The sequence below is a fragment of the Hemibagrus wyckioides genome, linkage group LG22, assembly GCF_019097595.1.
Source record: "Hemibagrus wyckioides isolate EC202008001 linkage group LG22, SWU_Hwy_1.0, whole genome shotgun sequence".
NCBI classification, from domain to species: Eukaryota; Metazoa; Chordata; class Actinopteri; order Siluriformes; family Bagridae; genus Hemibagrus; species Hemibagrus wyckioides.
In genome coordinates, this window is record NC_080731.1 from 17,065,346 (window position 1) to 17,079,777 (window position 14,432).

Sequence of the window (14,432 nt, forward strand, 5' to 3'; positions counted from 1 at the left end):
TTTCAGCATGTCAGAAGAAATTCTTGATTGACGATCAAAATTGTAATATCAAATGCAGATTCATTATAATGTGAAAGGATAGAAAAAGACCTTAGATCCCAGCAAAGGACATTGCTTATTATTTGCTGATTAAACCTTATATCTCAAAGACTGCCTGCTCCCAGACCAAGAGTTTGGCTTTAGGGACCACTTCCCAAGTGTCTTGTCATTAGGGGACATTTCACCACCATGCCACCAGAGGGCACCCTTAATGGATTTTAAGAACTATACCTTAGTTGTTAGATTCACTCACCTGTCTTGAAGGCATAGAATCAAGCCCAGTTTTCAGGACTTGTGTATTACTTGTATTCATATAACTTCTGAGTCACTTATCATTACATCCTTTCCCATATGAGAATTGCTCTCTGTTCTGTTTTTCTGTTTTTTTTTTGGATTATATTCTGGTACAGGTTCATGGAATGATCTGCAAGCTGTTCTTAAACTACAAGACAAATTGTCCATCTGTCCCCCCTTGAGGAACTGCTTTATTCAAAAACTTTGCTTTTGATTTTTCAGTTCAATATTTTATCTTAATTTCACATTTCAGAGAAATGGCAAAACTAAGAGGAAATACACAATAAAATGAAAGAAAGAGCTTAGTTTTCTAAAACGACCTAATTCTGGATATAAATGCAAACACTTCAACAGATCTGTCAACACAAATATGGTAACAAAAATGTTAGTTGTAACATCACATTAATATTAAAAACACAATGTATGCAAGTACAAGAACTCACCTCGTTCATTCCTGCAGCCATATTTTGCCCTGAACCTGAAGCCTTGTTTCAGGGGATTAGAGAAGGGAACAAAATTAAGGTTAATAATGTTAAATAATTCACACAGATTGAGCATGTTCAGCCTTTATTTCATTCAAATACAGAAAAGAATGAAAGTAAGAGCTCAATTTTTTAAAAGAGCCTCATTCTGGATATAAATTCAAACACTTCATCAAATCTGTCAATACAAACATGATAAGAACAAAAGTAAAATGCTAGTATTAACGTCACATTTACTAATACAACTCAGGGTATGCAAGTAAAAAACTCGCCTCGTTCATTCCTGTAGCCATATTTTGGTCTGAACCTGAAGCCTGGTTTCAGTGAATTAGAGAAGGAAACAAAATTCTGGTTAATAATTTAAAAAGGTGAATTGTGTATAATTCACACAAATGGAGCATGTTCAGCTTGCACATATATAAATATGTACACACATGTATCTTAAAATACAAGACAACTTCACCAAGATCATTATAGCTAAAATCCCTCTGTAACTGAACTGCTTCATTCTAGAGCCAGGTAAGCATTCACTCTTCCTTCCCAACCCTGCTGTGTTTATCTTGATAAATATTGAACTATTAAACTTTGGCATTCCTTATAGCACATACATTCTACTACATTTACAAAAGCTTTACAGAGAAATGTAAGAGGAAATATACAATTATAAAAGGTTAATATGTTGAATAATTTACATAAATTGTTCATGTTCAGCTTAGGCATAGACAAATATTAATCTTAAACATACAGCTCTGGAAAAAAATAAGAGACCACTGCAAAATAATCAGTTTTTTATGTTTTTTTCTTGCATGTATTGGTGAGATGAACAGTATTGATCCATTTTTTGTGAACTGCTGACAATATTTCTCCTAAATTCAAAATATAACTATTGTTATTTAGAGTGTATATTTAAAGGAAATGACAACACATCAAAATAACCCAAGATCATGCAGTATTTGCAGAGCTTTAATAACTCAAATAAAACAAAATGCAAATTATTTGTAAACAAATTGTGTTAATGCTTTGGCTAAATAACATTAAGAAATCAGTATTTGGTGGAATAACCCCGATCTGCATGCGTTTTGGCTCCATGCTCTCCACCAGTCTTTCACATTGCTGTTGGGGAACTTTATACCACTCTTTTTGCAAAAAAGCAAACAGCGCAGCTTTGCTTGATGGTTTGTGACCATCCATCTTCCTCTTGATAACATTCCAGAGGTTTTCAATAGGGTTGCTTTGCTCTAGAGTCATTCTAGAGGGTAGCATTGGATTCACCTTCCTATGAGTCTATGTTCATAAAGATTACACAGCATTTACAAAATCTTTTTCTTATAATTTCTCAGTTCACATTTGTTTTCTCTTTTTTCAGAGAAATGGCAAATCTAAAAGAAAATACACAATAAAATATGAAAACTGTCATCTGCCTCTGGTGTAAAATGCTTTAAGTCTCAAATGAGCAAATTTACTGAATTATCTGCCAATTAAAGATTGTGGTGGCAAGTCTGCACTCTGACTTGAAATAATTAACAAATTACACACGGACACAATGGTGCAAGTTAAAGCAAAGGGATAAGAAAGGAATTTTTATTTTTCCGTGGCAAAAGGCATCTCAAACACAGTGCAATAAAATTACACAGCGGAGAGGCAAAGCCCACTTTCACAGGTCCCCCTTATATAGAACTTTTAGGTGCATCCTAAACCAACAGCATGAAACTCCTGTAGAATGGTACATCTCACTTCCATAAAAGGAGCTATAGCATATAGAAAGACAAGATATACGATGTTCTAGAGTCGCTCCTGGTACTGACAGCCACCTGGTTAACATCTTCCTTGCCACACACACACACACACGCACACACACACACCAAAGTTCCTAAAGGGTTACTTATTCATCTATGTTACTTGTTAAAATTTCCACTATATTTCCCTCCTTTTTGTCCTTAAGGACAAACTAAATATACGACATTTTAACATATTTACTTTAAGCATTTCACAGACAGTTTTAGACTAACATCAGACATCATCGTTTCCCTTGGCTTTCCAATGATGTCTCCATCTACTAAAACTTAAAAAATAGTTACTCTGCTTTTTCTTGAGAGAGGAGAAACCCCTTTAATTTTCCTTTTTTTGTAAGCCAGGGAATCAGAACCAGACCAGACCAGGCCAGAGCTGGTTCGACTACATTTATTATCCTACCTATCATGGCTGGTTTAATCACTTCAATGTCCACTGTATGTTCATAGGAATAAGTGCCTATCTGCTCAGTAGCACACCAGAACTTGCCTCTGTCAGAGTTAGTGACATTGTTTAAAATAAATTTAACTGTCGGTCCGTTCTTACTCCAGGAGCAACCTCCTGGATGGTGACTCGTCAAAGATGTACTGGTACTACACCACACTGAGAGCCACGCTTTTGGCCCACATGGGTATTTGCAGAGACAATGAACCCATTCCCATATATTTCCCTTATTATCATACACTGTTGTGCAAGTCACTGTCCCCTTCTTTCCTTCGGTTAGCTGTATGTTAGTCTCTGGTTTGGTCCATTCTACGCACAGCCATACTGCTAATGTAAGAGATAATATAAACCCTTCCATTTTTGCTTTGCAGGTATTATCCTACCTACTATTTGATTTGCTCGCTTCAGTAAAGGTGCACTCTCGTCTTTTCTCAAGGAAATGGATTTACACATGCTAGACCACTTGGGGTGTCCAAACCGTGTGCACAGGAGTGTTGTCTTTTTGAGTTTCACCTTTTCATCTCAATAGCAGGATTCTTAGCATGTCTCTCAGATGATTCCTACGAACAACACCAAACTTTAAGTGAAACTTCACCTTATATTGGTGACGTATATTGTTGCTCAGAGTTCAGGCTCTGCCCTTACGCACTCATCCCACCTCACGAGGCTCGGGAACACTATCTGTTAGGATTGTCTTGCTAAGTGAAGGAATTAGAGATTTTTTCTAGATTTCATCTAGAAACCAGCAATTCTACCGTACGTGGTGGTTATGGTGAACCTTTACTCTCCCCTAGTTCCTGATCTGGCACTGGTACCCGCTTACAGTGACTGGCGTGTATCCACATTGCTGTCTCTGCTATTTTCACAGCAGTGGGTGTAGTCAGCAGAATCTGGAATGGTCCCAGCCAACGCTTAGCCTTCCAATTCTTCCTCCTGAAGTCTTTCACCACAATCCACTCGCCAGGCTTCAGGTCATGCAAGGTGTCTGTGTGCGGTTTAGGAAGAGCATCCTTCACCTGCCTGTGGATATCAGATAACACAGAAGACAAATTTATACAATAGTTCAACATTTGATTTTCACATTTGCCGATACTGTGTCTCTGGCTTCCTGGGAAACCCACTCCTGTAGTTAATGGCCTGCCAAAAAGGATTTCAAATGGACTCAGGTTAGCTCTCCCTCTTGCTCGTGCTCGCATGTACATCAACACTATTGGGAGGGCTTTGACCCATGGCAAACCTGTCTCAGTGCAACATTTTGCCAATTTATTTTTTAATGTGCCATTCTCCCTTTCTACTGCTCCATCACTAGCTGGGTGATAGGCACAGTGCTGTTTCAGGTTGAATCCTAAGTATTCACTGACATTCTGTAATGCCTCATTCACGAATGGGGTACCATTATCACTACCAATTCTCTCAGGAATTCCCCACCGTGGAATAATTTCAGTGAGTAGTGCTTTTGCTACTGCACTAGCATCCTGCTTAGATGTAGGAAAAGCCTCCACCCATTTAGAGAACATATCTACTATAACCAGACAATACTTCTTACCCTCGCTAGGTGTTAACTCAATAAAGTCCATTTGTAAGTGTTCAAATGGCCTTTGTGGTGGTGGATGTGCGCTCTGAGTAATCGGAATGCCTCTCCCAACGTTGTTTGTTGCACATATGACACAGCGTTCACAAAATCTTTGGGAGTAGTTAGCAAAGCCTATAACATGCCAGTGTTTCCTTATTTCTGTTACCATCCCTCCTTTTGACACGTGGTCTTTACCTTGTGTCAATTTAGCATAAAAAGGAAACAGTTTCTTCAGTAATCACTGTTTCCTGTGGGTCCATACCATACACCTTCTTTTTGGACACATCCCAACTGCCCCCAGCATTGTTTCTCCTCACGATCACCCATACCCTGTAATTCAGTGAGACTTATATGGTCATGATATTTGTATTTCGCTTCTGTTCAGGTTGTTTTGCTGCTGCTTCAGCTTTAGCATTACCTGTGGAAATAGGGTCATTACAATGCATATGTGCTTCACATTTACATACTGCAATAGCTATCAGGCCATGGTGTGCGATAAGCTTGCCTGAGGAGGTCAAAAAACCCCTATGCTTCCATAATGTTCCAAAATCATACGTGACGCCAAAGGCATACCTGCTATCAGTGTAAATATTCAGTCTTACCCTATGCCAATTTACAGGCCTCTATGAGGGCAGTGAGTTCCGCTGCCTGTGCTGAGTAATGAGACGGAAGTTTACCTGAAAGTAGAATTTCATTCTGAGTCACTACTGCAAACCCTACACAGTTTTGACCTGTTTCTGAGCCCCTGGATGCTGATCCGTCCACAAATAGTTCCAGATCAGGGTTGATCAGCGGTATCTCCTGTAAATCAGGTCTTGGACTACAAACTTCATTAATCACACACACACAATCATGAGGCTCTCCATCCTGCTCTGTGGGAAGAAGAGTGGCAGGGTTAAGAGTTGTGCACCGTTTAACTGTGACATGCGGCATTTCTAAGAGTACAGTGTTGTATCTCAACCACCGAGCGGCTGTCATGTGTGCTATCTTTTGTTCTAAAAGCAGTTGCGACACTGCATGTGGTACCAACAAAGTTAATTCGCTGTAGCCTACGATATCTCGTGAAGCATTAACAGCTTTCTCTGCTGCAGCCACTGCTCTAAAGGAAGTCCTGCTACTACCGGATCTAACTTTGCCGAGAAGTAAGCCACTGGTCGCAGCCTACCCCCATGCTCTTGAATTAAAACAGATGTCATGCACCCCCCTTTTTCGTCCACAGTCTGTGTAAATGGCCTCATCGGGTCAGGAATGCCCAATGTGGGTGTCGTCTGTAATGTCTGTTTCAGTCGTTCAAACGCAGCGTTTGCATTCTCAGTCCACGTCACTTTGCTGTGTGCTTGCAGGCCTTGTCCATGAGCAATAGCGCTCAACGGTGCCTCTAACACAGCATAATCGGGTATGAACATCCTACAGTATGAACACATACCCAAGAATGACATTAACTGTTTTTTAGTAACCGGTTTGGGAATTTTCTGTATTGCTTCCACTCTACTCGACTCAAGTCTTTTACCTTCTGCAGAAATTAAATGTCCTAGGAACTTCACTTCTTGTTGTACAAATTGCAGTTTTGACAGGCTTGCTTTATGTCCTTCTTTAGCGAGGTGACAGAGCAATTAAATGGTGTCTTTTTCACACTGCTCTTTAGTCAGTGTGGCCAAAAGAATGTCATCTACATACTGAAGCAACACTGATTTCTCAGTTAACTGCAGTGTGTCTAAACTGTTCTTTAATGCTTCATTATAGATTGTAGGTGACTCACAATAGGCCTGACATAAGCGTGTGAAAGTATAGACTTTTCCATTAAAGGAAAATGCAAACCAAAATTGACAATCTGGATGTACTGGTTCGCTAAAGAATGCATTAGCTATATCAACAACAGAGAACCATACACTGTCAACTGGAATTTGGGACAAGATAGTGTATGGGTTAGGAACATTAGGTGCTCATTGGATCACAGCATCATTAACCACTTTCAAATCTTGTACAAATCTCCACTCCTCTGGCTCCCCTGGAGCTCTTATTTTTCTTACTGGGAAGAGTGGTGTTCGCACAGGAGACGTCTCACATGGCACTCTAACTCCAGATTTTAATAGAGAATTAAACACCGGTGTTATTCCTACTATAGCTTCTGGTTTTAGGGGATATTGAGCTCTCTTTGGCCTATAATCTGATTTTGGTGTAATGATCACTGGAGGGCAATTTTTAATCAGACCTACATCATATTTTCCACACACCCACAATTCCTTGGGCACTTTTCGTAGTTGTAAATCTGAAAGTTCCAATTTAGGTAGGGCCAAATCGGTTTTGTACCAAGGGTTGGGATCTGTCCCATCATCAGGAAGGATCACCACGCCTCTCTCGGCTCTAGCCAGCAAATTTAGTGCTGTGCTATATGCATTTAATTTTGGGCTGTAAAGAACAGCTGGCTGCTTAGTTGGTTCCCAATCATAACTTTGAGTAGCCTGTAACATCCATTCTCACAAAAATTCCCACTCGTCATTGACAGATTTGGCTAGAGAGAAATGTGGAGATCCATGATTCATTTGGAATGGGTGTGGATGACCAGCTCGAACTGAAACCCGAGATAAATCTACCTCTACGGCACATCTGTGTTCATTCCATATCACATGCTTCAATATCAATATGTCTGGCCTATCTAACTTCCTGAACCATTCTTTCTCATAACTCTCATGTGGTTCGTATCTGTGTATGTGCACAGTACAGTGCAATGCTTTTGGTGTTATGTAGTCTGTGTGAGAAAAGGAGGTGAGAGTTTTTGCTTTCTCCCCTAGAGAGTGTGCAACATCAGTGAGAGAGGAATTACTCAGTTTCCATTCATACACATAGAGCAGGGGTCTGGGATCATATTTTACAAAGCAGGAGTTATCTCCCCATTCTATCCTAAGGCCTAGTGATGTGCTGATCAAATTTAAATTTAGTTTGCACATCAAATCTCGACCCAACAGATTTATTTGGCAACACTCAGAAATTAAAAAAAGAGAATTCAAATTGTTTCTGTGTAGTTACTATCTCACATTTTAAGGGCACAGAGAATGTCTCAATTACTGACATCCCCTATGCTCCTGTAGTACACAGAGAGTGATTGCTCATTCTAGGTGAAATAGAAAATTCACACAATCGTATCACAGAATGCCCTGCTCCTGAGTCAACTAGAAACTGTATCGGTATTCGCTCAACAAGTAATGTAATCACAGGCATTTTCTTAAATTCCGGCTCATGATATTTAGCATAAGTTTCATTCATAAGTGAAATAGCAGCCTCTGATACTTTGCTAGACATTGGATTAGCGACAGGTGGAAATGGAATGGTTAGCTTAAGCTTTTCTTTAGTGCATTGCACGAAAAAGATCAGACTTACCCTTCGCTGGCTGCTCACCCGTCCCTGACCCAACCAAACCTCATGTTTCTGTGTTCTCTTCTCCCCCGCGATGTCTCTTCGGACAGTCTCATATCCAGTGGTCTTTTTTCCACACAGGAAACATCCAGTCTGGAATCCAGGCTTGCCCCGTCCTCGACCTCTACCTCTACCTCTACCACGGCCCCTCCCCCTGTAAACATCTCCTTGAACCTCAAATAATTGAACCATAGTAAGACGGTGTTTCATTTCTGTTCTTTTTTCTTTCCCTTTTTGTCTTTCAGCATTCCACAACTTTTCTGCGTGCACAGCATGTTGTTCAATCAGAGATAACTTTCCAGTGTCCAAAGTAATGCACGTTTGTTTGATGTTTCTTGCAATGTCCTCTTTCAATCCAAACATGAAACTATTTCTCAAGTGTGCCTCATAAGGTGTAATATCCACTGCGGCCAAGTCTGCTGGGCGCTCAAGGCCACTGTGATGAAGTTTCACTGTGATGAAGTTTGATTCACTGTGTGAAGATTAACACTTCTGTTAATCGTGCAAGATATCTGGAGACTGTTTCATCATCTTCTTGTCTGCACATAGAGATTTTAGTCATGTCTATTCTTACTGGAAAAGCTTGGTTAAGAGCATCAGTCAGGCACATTACTAATTCTCTGTATTCAACATTATCGGCATTATTCCAGTTTACATGACGAATCTGAATATACACTTCTGAATTGAATTCCAATAGGAAGTGATACACTTCTTTTTTTACACTGTTTTTTTGTTTTGTTTTTACTTGTGTTTACATACTGTACTATGCAAAAGTTTTAGGCAGGTGTGTATAAACTTTTAAGCAAGAATGCTTTTGAAAATAGAAGTGTTAATAGTTTATTTTTTATCAATTAAAAAAATTTAAAGTAAAGAGAGATCCAAATTAAATCAATATCAAAAATCAATATAAAAATAGCATAAATTCTTCTAGTTTTCGAAGGAACTCAGCAGGTAGGTTGTTCCAAACATCTTGGAACCACAGGTCTTCTGTGGATGTAGGCTGCCTTGAATGCTTCTGTCTCTTCATGTCATCCCAGACACACTCAGTGATATTGATCGATGATCGTTTTTCACACCCATACCACAAATTATAAAAATACTATAAATAATCCTAATAAAATGCCTTGTAAAAATATGAACTAAAGAACTTTAAAGGTGCTCTAATGCATTACATAATATTGACTCCACCCAGGCCTAATATGTGCTAATGCTTTAAATATATATATATATATATATATATATATATATATATATATATATATATATATATATATATATACACTACATTGCCAAAAGTATTCGCTCACCTGCCTTGACTCGCATATGAACTTAAGTGACATCCCATTCCTAATCCATAGGGTTCAATATGACGTTGGACCACCCTTTGCAGCTATAACAGCTTCAAATCTTCTGGGAAGGCTGTCCACAAGGTTTAGGAGTGTGTTTATGGGAATTTTTAACCATTCTTCCAGAAGCGCATTTGTGAGGTCACACACTGATGTTGGACGAGAAGGCCTGGCTCTCAGTCTCCGCTCTAATTCATCCCAAAGGTGTTCTATCGGGTTGAGGTCAGGACTCTGTGCAGGCCAGTCAAGTTCATCCACACCAGACTCTGTCATCCATGTCTTTATGGACCTTGCTTTGTGCACTGGTGCACAGTCATGTTGGAAGAGGAAGGGGCCAGCTCCAAACTGTTCCCACAAAGTTGGGAGCATGGAATTGTCCAAAATGTCTTGGTATGCTGAAGCATTCAGAGTTCCTTTCACTGGAACTAAGGGGCCAAGCCCAGCTCCTGAAAAACAACCCCACACCATAATCCCCCCTCCACCAAACTTTACACTTGGCACAATGCAGTCAGACAAGTACCGTTCTGGCAACCACCAAACCCAGACTCGTCCATCTGATTGCCAGATGGAGAACGCGATTCATCACTCCAGAGAACACGTCTCCACTGCTCTAGAGTCCAGTGGCGGCGTGCTTTACACCACTGCATCCGACGCTTTGCATTGCACTTGGTGATGTATGGCTTGGATGCAGCTGCTCGGCCATGGAAACCCATTCCATGAAGCTCTCTGCGCACTGTTCTTGAGCTAATCTGAAGGCCACATGAAGTTTGGAGGTCTGTAACGATTGACTCTGCAGAAAGTTGGCGACCTCTTCACACTATGCGCCTCAGCATCCGCTGAACCCGCTCCGTCAGTTAGGCCTACCACTTCGTGGCTGAGTTGCTGTCGTTCCCAAACACTTCGACGTTCTTATAATACAGCTGACAGTTGACTGTGGAATATTTAGGAGCGAGGAAATTTCACGACTGGATTTGTTGCACAGGTGGCATCCTATCACAGCTCCACGCTGGAATTCACTGAGCTCCTGAGAGCGACCCATTCTTTCACAAATGTTTGTAAAAACAGTCTGCATGCCTAGGTGCTTGATTTTATACACCTGTGGCCATGGAAGTGATTGGAACACCTGATTCTGATTATTTGGATGGGTGAGCGAATACCTTTGGCAATATAGTGTATATATATATATATATATATATATATATATATATATATATATATATATATATATATATATATTTGCTTTTTGAATTGTTGCATTTATATTCAAGTATAATTAATTAATTATAAAACGTGAATGGATGTCTACTGGCCAGTTGAGTTGACCATTTAATATTGTAGGCATAGGTTCTCAAAGATAGTTAATTAAGAGGTGTGTAAATTAGCGAACTAATTCGCTGAACTGCTGGATGTCCAGGTGGTGCTCCGAAAACAATGTGGGCTTCATAGACAATTGGAGCTCTTTGGAGGGCAAGGCTGGCCTGTTAGGATGGGATGGTGTCCATCCCACTCAGGAGGGTGCTGCTCTCATTTCTTGTAGCATAGCACATAGTCTTAGAGCAGCTCTAGTTAATCGGTGACAATCCAGGGCCAGGGCCAGGGAGCAGACAAGCAGGCTAATCTGACTGTCTGCTAGCTGCAATGAGTCGTCACCCAGGGTTCATAACATGGAGACATTGTGTCTGTTCCCCAAGCCAAACAAAAATATTTTAATTAACCTGATAAACATAAAACTAGATCATAGTGAATGTTGATCTGAAGCTAGGACTGTTAAATATAAGATCTCTTTCATCTAAAAAGATTAATTTCATGCATGATTGGTTCGCTGTCTGACCCCACAGAACTTGATCAGGCGACTGATAACCTGGAGTCAGTGTTTCGCAACACCCTAGATACTGTAGCTCCACTTAAAAGGAAAATAATTAAACAGAAGACACTAGCACCCTGGTACAATAACCACATATGAACCTTAAAACAATCAGCTAGGAAACTAGAACGTAAATGGCTTCAAACTAAATTTGCAGTATTTCAGTTAGCATGGAAGGAAAGCCTTCTGATCTACAAAAATTATCTTGTACTGCTAGATCAGCGTATCTCACTGCCCTAATCAACGATAACAAAAACAATCCTAAATTTTTATTTAGTACTGTAGCAAAACTAACTTCAAAATCTAAAATTGATAATATCAGGCAAAAAATTCAGACTAGTAACTTAAAAGCAAATTGTTTGATAGATAATCCTTTAGATAATATAACTATTTATTATCAGAGCTTAGAAGGTTTTACTCCAAGAGCCTGATCTAATTTTACTAATTTCATCGTCAAAACTTTCAACTTGCATTCTAGATCCTTTACCCATGACTTTCCTTAAACAGATATTACCAGTAGCTACCGAACCATTTCTAAAAATGATAAAATCTTCCTTTAGCACTGGCTATGTTCCTAAATCTTTTAAGCTAGCAGTTATCAAACCCCTGATTAAAAAAACGGGCCTCGACCCCATCAGCTGTCTAACTATAGACCAATATCAACCCTGCCCTTTATCTCCAAGAAAAGACTGTAGCACAGCAGTTATGTTCATACTTACATAGGAATAACATTCATGAAATGTATCAGTCAGGATTTAGGCCTCATCATAGCACAGAGACAGCACTGGTTAAAGTGGTAAATGACCTGTTACTGGCTTCTGATCAGGGTTGTGTCTCCTTACTGGTGTTACTCAATCTTAGTGCAGATTTTGATACCATTGACCACACTATTCTACTTGATAGGCTAGAACATGTTGTTGGTGTTAAAAGAACAGCCCTCTCCTGGCTCAGGTCTTATTTGACTGATCCTTATCACTCAACAAACTGGTGTGTGTGTGTGTGTGTGTGTTTATACATTAGAACAAAGTTCTAAATCAACAAGCTTGGACACACACAATTACATAATCTGCTAAACTGGACACATTCATAATTGTTGAAATTCTGAAAATCTAATACTTCACAGACATTATTCTATCAAAAATATGTTATGTTGCTTGGAATGAAATACTAGCTAATAACTATTAAGCTTTCTGAACGTCTTCACAGAAAAAAAGTAAATATATATTTTTAGATGTGTTTTGATGTACACAGGACACCGCAATTTCACATGATAATTCCACACTCACCCGTAGATGTGGTTGTACTGACATGGGCACATTCCTGTTTTATTTATTGCTTATAAATAAAAATAATAATAAATAATATATATAAGAAACCAGGAAATATAAGAAAGGATGCAAACAGTATTCAAATATGTTTGATGGATCCCTGTAATATAGAGAAATGAGAAATCTGGAGCATGAATGAACTTTAATAAGCTTGTCTTTAATGAACTGATTCTGATTAACCCCAAATAAATATTGGCTTTTCCTGCAGAATTTGTCTTGAAATCACCTTGGTTTCATCCCAGTGCTCAAGCCATGATCCACAACAAGCTTCCAGAGCTGGGTCTGGATATCACTGGTCAACTCAGCTGAATATGATTTTTAAAAAGCATTCATTATTAAGGGGTACAAATGGGTTTTCAAACATTTGGAAACATCCAACAAACATCTTAACAAACATCCCAGTGTGCCACTGGGAAGGCCATCTTCAAAAAGTGGAGAATGTGCAGCACCACGTACTTGTTAATAATGGCCTTTACAGTATGGGGAAACTCAGTGGCATAACAAGACTGTCTAAAACTGACATAAGGACAAGGGAGGGTTGGCTGTAAAGAGGTGTATGGAAACATTAAAGGCACTGCTGCTCACTCCCTGCAATTTCTAATCTTTTTAACCTGTCTGGGCTATACAGTAGGCCCAAAAATCCTTCAAGCCTGCATAAACTTGCCAAAATATACAACAAATTGCCATCAGTCATGTGAAAAATTTGGAAGGTTTGGTGCAAAAAGAAGATACCCAAATTACACCAGACCCGTAGTGAAGCATGGTGGTGGCAGCATCATGCTTTAGGGCTCCTTCTCTTTAATTGGAATTGGGGAAGAAAAGATCAACCTCTCATTTTGGAAACTCTCGGTCAGAACCCTGATATATATCTTGTTGAAAACCTGTGGACTGACTTAAAGAGGGTTGGGCACAAGAGATCCTTATGCAAACTGACATTTTGGCCAGAAAGGGTGAAATAAAATTGACCAAATAGACTGAATGCTGTATTACAAACAAAAGATGCTTGAACCAAGTATTAGTTGAAAGATGTGTAACCAGGTTATTGTAAGAGTTTTCTTCTTTTTTCCTCTAAAATATTTCAGTTTGTTGGTTTAATTCTGTTGGTAGAAAGATGGAATAAGATCAAACATGATTTATCTGTTTTTTCCACACAAAAACCTTTTATAAGCTTATATATACTTTTTAAAATATCCATTGAACATTCTAACAGTGGGATAAAGTGCACTGAAAAGGAAATTAAATCCCTATTATTTGTATAACAGCGAATAATCAACTAAAATGTCAGAATTTTAATAGGCCTAAACAAGTTCCTTTTTGTCAGTTATTGTGCAAGCAGAAACAAAAATACATACACAGTGCTATTTTCCTGCTACAAGTTAAAGTTTGGATTTGAATGTCATCAGGCACCTTGTTTTAATTTTGCAAGTTGTAAAGTTTGACTCTGGCCTCACTGACATGTGAACCCGTGAATGACTTTCCCACTGTTGGCTTCGCCTTTCACACTGCAGTATGTTTGTACAGGCTTGTATAATGTAAAGGAGAATTCTGTAAAAATATTGGGCACGTACAGTATACTCTTGCTTTCATGTAAATGTAGTTTTTAGTACACCTACATTTCTAAAATATTGAAATAGCAGTATGAATTCAGTCATATTACTCAAGTCATATGTGTGTCAGAATATTTAGAGCTTTCATAAGAATAAGTGGAGTTTATAAGTGGAGGTTTATCGTGCTTTAAGATTACTGTATGATTAAATTAAATAGTCAAATATTATTGCACCCTCTAAGTGTATTTAACATTAGTGTGTCTCTAAGTACACCAAATGTTAATGCTTAATTTATTGTTTATGCTTAATT

At 39.0% G+C, this 14,432-nt stretch overlaps 1 protein-coding gene across 1 annotated transcript in view; it reads right to left on the reverse strand.

Moving 5' to 3' along the window:
- The window catches only part of LOC131343797 (deoxynucleoside triphosphate triphosphohydrolase SAMHD1-like), a 39,726-nt gene that overhangs the window by 4,802 nt on the left and 20,492 nt on the right, over nucleotides 1–14,432 (reverse strand). The gene's annotated exons all lie outside the window — the stretch shown is intronic.